We start from the raw sequence: 9,509 nt of genomic DNA, 5'->3' as shown, positions 1-9,509 counted from the left end.
TAGTGGGGGTGGGGCTGGGATTTGGCCGATAGAAGGTCAATGTAATATATGTCACATATGTGTGGGTTAGTGGTGGTGGTGGTGGTGATGGTGATGGTGATGGTGATGGTGGTCGTGGAGTTAGGGTGCTGGTGGTGGTGGTAGAATTGGTTATAAATGTGGAGAGGGAAAGAAAGAGCGGGGGTCGGGGTGTGAAGTGATAAGATGATATGAGGTATTGTTGATGGGGGAAAGTATGAGGGGGGAAATTAGGGTTAAAATACGAGGGGATAGAGATTGAGCGAGAGAGAGAGAGAGAGAGAGCGAGTGAATGAGAGGGAGAGAGAGAGAGAGAGAGAGAGAGAGAGAGAGAGAGAGAGAGAGAGAGAGAGAAGAGAGAAAGAGAGAATGAGAGAGAGAGAGAGAGAGAGAGAGAGAGAGAGAGAGAGAGAGCGAGTGAATGAGAGAGAGAGAGAGAGAGAGAGAGAGAGAGAGAGAGAGAGAGAAAGAGAGAAAGAGAGAGAGAGTGTGTGAAAGGGGAAAAAAGAGATGGACGTGTCACGAGTAATCTGTTGGTTAGAAAGGAAGAAGAAGAGAAGGAGAGAGTTGTAGAAGGGACGTATTCAATAGAGCAGTTGGAAAGAAGTATATATATATATACAGATATAGGGCAGGGAATTGCCAATTAGTAATAAAATTAATAATTAACAATTTTGCCAAGTAGTTCAGTATGAAAAAAACCATTATCGGTAAAAACATTTATAATCATAAATATACAGGGATTAGCATGAGTTGCTTCACCAACATACTGAAAATTTAGAAATAGCAGTCAAAGAACTACTATATATATATTGATATACATCTGTGTGAGTGTGTGTGTTTGTATATATATATATATATATATATATAGCATCATATATATGTAAATATATATATACATACATAATATATAATAATATAAATAATATATATATATATATATATATATTTATATATATATATATATATATATATATATATATATATATATATATATATATATATATATATATATATATATATGTATATATATATATATATATGTATATATATATGCTTATAGGGGTACAGGACTTCACTAACTGTAAACAACATGAAATACGAAAACAAATGAGTTAAATGCGCAAACAACGAGAGAAAAACAGAACAAGTATATATGTAAATTATATATATATATACATACATATACACAAACCTATACTATATATGTAAATGTATATATACATAAAAAAGGTCTCGGATTAAGTAATATTTAAATCATGGAAGATGAATTAAGGAGGGAGGGGGCGAGACTGAAAGATACTGAGAAAGAGAGAAGGGAGAAAGAGAGATGATAATGAAATTACACTATCTTTCTAGCTGCAAAGCTAGAAAGATGTGTGTGCGTGTATCTGTGTGTGTGTGTGTGTGTGTGTGTGTGTGTGTGTGTGTGTTTCATATGTACGCGAAAATATCCTGGCTCTAACAGCGATTAAACTTTTGAAATAGTCTTCTGGTCAGACATCAAACACATTACTAGCGAAAAAGTCGTTAAAACTCCCGGCATTACTACGTTTTCTCTTCTACACTATTTACATAAATCTGATTTCATGGTGAAACTTCTTCAGGGGAAAGCTTAGAAAGAATTAGATATGCATCTAACTGCTATTATATAGACTTAGATCTGCGACAAATGAACATTTAGGAGAGCAGAGGGGACTTTGAAGCTATGTATATATGTAAATATTATAGAATGAAATCAAAAGAGCTTTGCAAAAATGAATTAAAATTTTAACTGACTTTATGATTATGAACTATAACGTTAGAAAGAATCTCAATAGAAAACATATTTTTCTAGAGAATGGATATACGAGAATATCTTGATAGCAATATCGATTTCAAAATACACGTCAGCTCACAGGTACAATATCCCATCGTGTCAATTATTCAAAGAAATAACGTGATTTTACTGTCGAATTAGAATTGAAACATCTTCAGAAGAAAAGCCAAGAAAGTATAAGATCCACAAATTATGTATTTGTTAATTAGTGCGTCGAGAAAAAAAACTGCTCAAGCTTAATGTAATTTCCTCCGGCTTTAAGTACCGAGTTCGAATCTCACCGTGACCAATGTTATCGGAAGACATATATATATACATACATACATACATACATATATATATATATATATATATATATATATATATATATATATATATATATATATATATATATATATATATATATATTATAATAATAAACATACAGACGCAGGCGTGGCCGTGTGGTAAGTAGCTTGCTTACCAACTACATACGTAGTTCTGGGCACCTTGGGCAAGTGTCTTCTACTATAGCCTCGGGCTGACCAAAGCCTTGTGAGTGGATTTGGTAGACGGAAACTGAAAGAAGCCCGTCGTATATATATATATATATATATATATATAGGGTGTCCACAAAGTCTGGGTACAGGGGAATTAACACATACTTTAAGAAATTGTTATTTCTTACATTTAATTGTTTATGTTATGACTTTATTTACTCCATGTACCCACATGGGGATTAACACATACTTTAAGAAATTATTATTTCTGATATTTAATTGTTTATCTTATGATTTTATTTACTCCATGTACCCAAACTTTGTAGACACCCTGTATATATATATATATATATATATATATATATATATATATATATATATATATATATATATATATTATATATGGGAGAATATACAAATAATAACAACAGACGAGGACAGGTGGTGTAAATAACAAAAGGATATATTAGTATGACGCTCGGGAATACGGAAAGTCTTTGACGTTTCGAGCTATATATATTATATATATATATATATATATATATATATATATATATATATATATATATGTATATATATATATATATATATATATATATATATATATATGTGTGTGTGTGTGTGTGTGTGTGTGTGTGTGTGTGTGTGTGTGTGTGTATGTGTATTTATGTGCCTGTGTTTGTCCCTCCACCATCACTAGACAGCCGATGCTGGTTTGTTTACCTCCCCGCAACTTAGTGGTTCGGCAAAAAGAGACCGATAGAATAAATACTAGGCTTACAAAGAATAAGTCCCGAGGTCGATTTGCTGGACTAAAAGGCGGTGCTCCAGCATGGCCGCAGTCAAACGACTGAAACAAATAACAGAATAAGAGAAAAGAAACTGAGTAGGAACTCGTATACATTAAAACATAAAAATATAAAATAATATGGCGTGAGGGGAAATAATGTCGGGAAAAGCTGAAGGGAATGGAGGAGGGGGGTGCAGCATATTTTTCTCTTTTATTTTTTCGGGTAGAAATACTCGGAAACATTTGGGAACTCGTTAGGAACACGATGGATATTAACAGAGTAAATATTGAATTTGGCATTCCTACAATGAAGAAATTCAAAGGAAGACACTGACAAAGGCTAAACGCTTTGTAACCTGGAATTTACAATTAAATGTATATGCAATTATTGAACCTAGGAAACGTACCAGTAATTCAGACAATAGCATTCTAGTTCTTTATTGTGATGGGTATTATTAGAGGACCGATGGTTCTCTTAAGATGTTAGACCAAGAATGTAATAATATAGAAAATATATACAAAATGTGAATACTTATATCCATATAAATAGATACCCAAGCGGATATTCGTACGTAATTGCGGACAAGAATTCCTTATGGATATCTACGGCCGATTGTAGTTACATACAGACATATATATATATATATATATATATATATATAAATATATATATATATATACAGAGAAGGGTATATAAATAAACACAAATGAATACTTATATATGAAATGATATCGATGCTAATATGAAGTAACACTAGTTTAAGTATATCAGAAAACAATGATTGCTTCCAAATTACAGGGCTCGGTGTGGTAAGAATGTAATGTGTTGAGTATACACAATGGAAATATATATATATATGAGCATCGTCATCGTGGTACTCCGTCGGTTGCGACGACGAGGGTTTCAGTTGATCCGTTCAACGGAACAGCCTGCTCGTGAAATTAACGTGCAAGTGGCTGAGCACTCCACAGACACGTGTACCCTTAACGTAGTTCTCGGGGAGATTCAGCGTGACACAGTGTGACAAGGCTGGCCCTTTGAATTACAGGCACAACAGAAACAGGAAGAAAGAGTGAGATAAGGTTGTGGTGAAAGAGTACAACAGGGTTCGCCACCATCCCCTGCCGGAACCTCGTGGAGCTTTAGGTGTTGTCGCTCGATAAATACTCACAACGGCCGGTCTGGGAATCGAAACCGCGACCCTACGACTGCGAGTCCGCTGCCCTAACATACGCGCATACACAAAAAGGGAGATGTATTTATGTACAGGTGTATATGAAAGTAAACTGATGTGCATCCATGCTTAGTCATACAGACATAATAGCGCTACTCAAATGTATTAAAAATTAGGAGCACTCCGTCGGTTACGACGACAAGGGTCCCAGCTGATACGATCAACGGAACAGCCTACTCGTGGAATTAACGTGCAAGCGATTGAGCACTTCACAGACACGTGTACACGTAACGTAACTCCGAGGGAGATTCAGCGTGGCACAGAGTGTGACAATGCTGGCTCCTTTGAAATACAGCTACCACTCATTTTCGCCAGCTGAGTGGACCGGAGCAACATAAAATGTTACTCAGAGTTTCATGTTCCCGTTTGTGAGAAACGGAAACGTGAAACTCTATCAGTGTTTAGAAGTTATTGGTCAACAGAGGTTACAGTCCAAGACACTCCGAAAGCACTATGTATTAAGTTCGAACTCACTCCATGGCAGTACGAAGCAAAATTCTTAAAACCAAATTCTCTGCATTCGCGCACACACACACTCACACACACAAGCATATACATACCATACATTGACATTAAATCCTAGGAATATTCGTAGTGGAATGCATGTTTGTGAAACTTTTACCAGGAAAAAAGTTAACAGTGACTTCGGAGTCTCGGTTTGTTCGTCTTCGTCATACTCTCTGACGATAACGAGTAACCCGAAACTTCGGGGTCACTCTCAACCATATCCTTGTAGAAGTTTAGTAAAGACACGTATATATTGCTAATAAACATTGCCTCTTTTAATACTGTGTGCTTTACTGATATCTTCCAGGAATTTTTAATCCTATTTTTTCTTATAATTATGCACACACACACACACACACACACACAAATAAATAAATAAATAAATAAATAAATATATATATATATATATATATATATATATATATATATATATATGTATATATATATATATATATATATATATATATATGCGTATATCTATCTATCTACCAACCTACCTACCTACCTACCTACCTACCTACCTTCCTATCTATCTATCTATCTATCTATCTATTTACATACATACATACATACATACATACACACACACACACACACACACACACACACACACACACACACATATATATATATATATATATATATATATATATATATATACATATATATATATATATACATACATATATGTATGTATATGCGTATATACACTCTTTGTATTTACACATTTTGCATTATTCGTTACAGACTGTGCATACGCTCACCAACGTCTTGTAAAAAAATCTTTCTCATTACACATCGTCTGTTGGAACAGTCTAAATTCCTACCTAGCAGCAAAATCACCAGTTCGCCTGACCTTTCCATCATTTCACAAATAATTATATTCTTTACAATGTGTTATAGGTTTTTGATAATAAATATTTTTCGTCTTATCTTTTGGGGGGAAAAAATGAAAGAAAGAAATCAAAAAACAAAATGAAGTACAGCATCAGTCATATCCACACTACTCCTTGCTAGAGGAAGCCAAATAACAGTTCAGTCATGCGCAGTGATCTCATCCGGGATGTAGTTAATGAAGTCGTTGTTTTTCAAGGCCCCCTTTCTCAAAAAAGCGGATTTCTAAATATATATATACATATATAAAATATTATAAAAGAGAAGGTGAGAAGAGCTGGACGGAGACTTGCGTGTATTCTTTGATATAGCTTTGGTGAATAGCAACGACAAATTCTTTAGTAATTATATAAAAAAATAATATAGGAATTTTTCTACGCAGAAGCTGTTTTTTTTTTATTATTCTTTTAATGTTGAGAAAGCTACATCATTATTTTCTGTTTTTCATCTTCCATAATTAAATGGAATATTATCATTGAAAAGCGACATATTTTTGAGGGATCGTCCTTCGCCCTTAGCCAAAGGCGGCATTGTTCCATCGGGCTTTAAATAAGTAGGGGGGGGGGGAAGAAGGAATTATTAAAAAAAAAATAAAGGTAACAATAAAAGCTTTTAGTTGCCTATAGAATGGTCTGATATAGAAGAAATAATTGGCTAAAGAATTAATCTTATTAGATTCAAATAAAATCACCTAAAATATTAAAAAAAATATATGAAGTAAAAAAACAATTCTAGGATATTTGGACAAGATAAGAGAGGGAAGACGAAAATGAGAAGAAGAAAACGAAATGATAAAATGATAGAAAAATAAATATGTATATATATATGTAAAAATCATATAGAGAAAAACATGAAACAAAATAATAATAATGATAATAATAATAATAATAATGATGATGATGATGATGATGATGATGATGATGATGATGATGATGATGATGATGATGATGATGATGCTGATGATGATAATAATAATAATAATAATAATAATAATAATAATAATAATAATAATGACAATAATAATAATAATAATAAGAAGAAGAAGAAGAAGAAGAAGAAATACAAAAAAATATAAATGATAAATGCGGCTTCAATTTTAAATGCGATTTCAATTTTTTTTGAGATGAAACATAATGGAAAATTCGCTGAAACTAATAAAAACCGATGTACAGACATATATATATATATATATGTATATATATATATATATATATTTATATATATATATATATATATATATATATATATATATATTATATATATATATATTTATATATATATAGATAGACAGAAACATACATATATACATACATACATACATACATATATATATATATATATATATATATATATATATATATATATATATATATATATATATATATATATATATATATGTATGTATGTCAGTTCTTCAGCCTCTATTCACTAATATGATTAGTTGTTTGTTACTAGGGTCAACACTTCCCTTTGGATCGTCGGGGTTTGGGGCGTAAGTAAGGTGAAGAAATTAAATCGACTTTGAGATTGCAGCGAATGGAATGATGAAAATACACACTCGCGCGCAAAATAAAGTCAATACCAAACAAAAACAGCAACAAAGTTTCGAAATGAAAGCGATATCAATGTCTGATGAGGGTTAGGATTATTTCTATGTTTTGTTCCCACAAAAGAAATGAATTGGTCATCAAATATCTTTCTTAAGTAATCCGCAGCTCAATGTCTGTCTGTCTGTCTGTCTGTCTTCGTCTTGTTTTTAGAGGTGTGTAATTCAATAAGGCGAACATTAAACGACTGTATCGTGACTTTGATAACTGTCTGTCTGAGGAATTATAACATGAAGCCAAACAGATAGAGAGCAACACACACACACACACACATATACACACACACACACACACACACACACACATACACACAAACACGCACATATATATGCATGCATGTACATATATATATACATGTATTCATATGTGGATATATATGTATATGCATAGGTACATATATATGTATATACATATTGATATATATATATATATATATATATATATATATATATATATATATATATATATATATATATATATATATGCATATATATATACACACGCACACACACACATACACACACACATATATATATATTGGGTCATTCCATAAATAATGCGGTTTTTTATACTTCTTTTATTTTCCAAAATTAAAATAAACAAAGTTCTTTTTTAATCTAAAATATACTGTCCTTCATTTTCTACAATGCTCTTCCATCTATCTGGTAGACTTGCAAGGCCCATCTTCCAAAATTCACTTGTCCATGACGAGAAATACTCCTCCAGTATTGTTCTGACTTCGTCTACAAAGATCATGTTTTTTCCGTCCAAATGTCTTTGAAGACTGCGGAATCAATGATAATCAGATGGGTCAATGTCCGATGAATGTGGTGGGTGGGGCATCGTTTCCCATTGAAACTGCTCCAGCCTTTGGAATGTCATCCTTGCTGCATGTGGCCAAGTATTATCTAGATGAAAGAACACCTTCCGTCTTGAAACCAAAGATGGTCGTTTTTCTTCTATCGCTGACTTAAGCCGCTCAAGCTGCTTGCAGTAGATCTCCTTTGTAATCGTTTGGTTTGGGTTTGAATGTTCAAAGTGAACTAAACCTTTCATATCCCACCAAACAGAGAACAAGACCTTACGTGGGTGAAGACCATCTTTAGCCTGGAGTGCCGGTATTTCTCCTTTCCCTACCCACTGTCTTCGGTGCTTGACATTTTTACAGAGAACCCATTTCTTGTCACCAGTTACTATTCGTTCCACAAAAGGTTCATTCGCGAGACGTGGCAGCAAAGAAGAGCACACATTCAATCTCTGCACGCGATTAGAGTGGGAAAATTTGTGAGAAACCCAGTGACCCAATTTGCTGACTTTTCCCATGGCACGCAGGTGTCGATGGATGGTTACATGACCAAATCCAAGCTTCTCTGCTAGTTCCTTAACAGTTACGACGGGATTTTGTTCCACCAAGGTTTGCAGGAAGCCCTCGTCGAGCTCTACATTTCTTCCAGGTCGCGGCTCGTCTTCTGGGCTATAGTTTTTAGCACAGAATTTCTAGAACCACCGCTGACACTGGCTTACGCTCATTGCCCGATCCCCGTAAACTACATTAGTATTTATTAATCCTCGCACATTCCGTTGCGTTGTTGCCTTTATTGAACTCATAAAGCAAAATATGCCGAATACGCTCCTTTGTCACTTCCATTATAGTTTTCAAAAAAAAATAACTGTTAAAATCGAACTGCACTCTTCAGGAGAGTAAACTAAACACTACCCAGAACCACCATTGCACTCTAAAAAGTTAGTGGCCACTGTATGCTGGTCTGCGAAGAGGGTTACTCATTATTTATTTTTGCAACAAGGAAAAACGGTAACAGCAACAATACCTGGAAACTGATTGTATGCATGAGAATTTGAAAAAGAAGCAACCCATACTAGTGAATAAAGATGGCCCAATTTTGCTCCACGAGAATGCACGTCCTCACACCTCTGAAACTACGGTTCAAAAGTTGCAAAGCTTGAATTATGAGATTTTGCAACATCCTTCCTATTCCCCTAATATCTCTCCTACTTATTTAAGCATTTTGAGCTTTTCATACGCAATAAAGCATTCTTAAATAGAGAAGTGGTAATTGAAGCATTCGGACAGTTTATCACAGCAAAAGATGAAATTTTTTGTAAAGATGGAATATATGATTTAGAGAAACGTTGGGTAAA

Source organism: Octopus bimaculoides, chromosome 11 (assembly GCF_046866305.1).
Source record: "Octopus bimaculoides isolate indiv1 chromosome 11, ASM4686630v1, whole genome shotgun sequence".
NCBI lineage: Eukaryota > Metazoa > Mollusca > Cephalopoda > Octopoda > Octopodidae > Octopus > Octopus bimaculoides.
The sequence above is the reverse complement of the archived record's forward strand: the minus strand, read 5'-3'. Positions refer to the sequence as shown.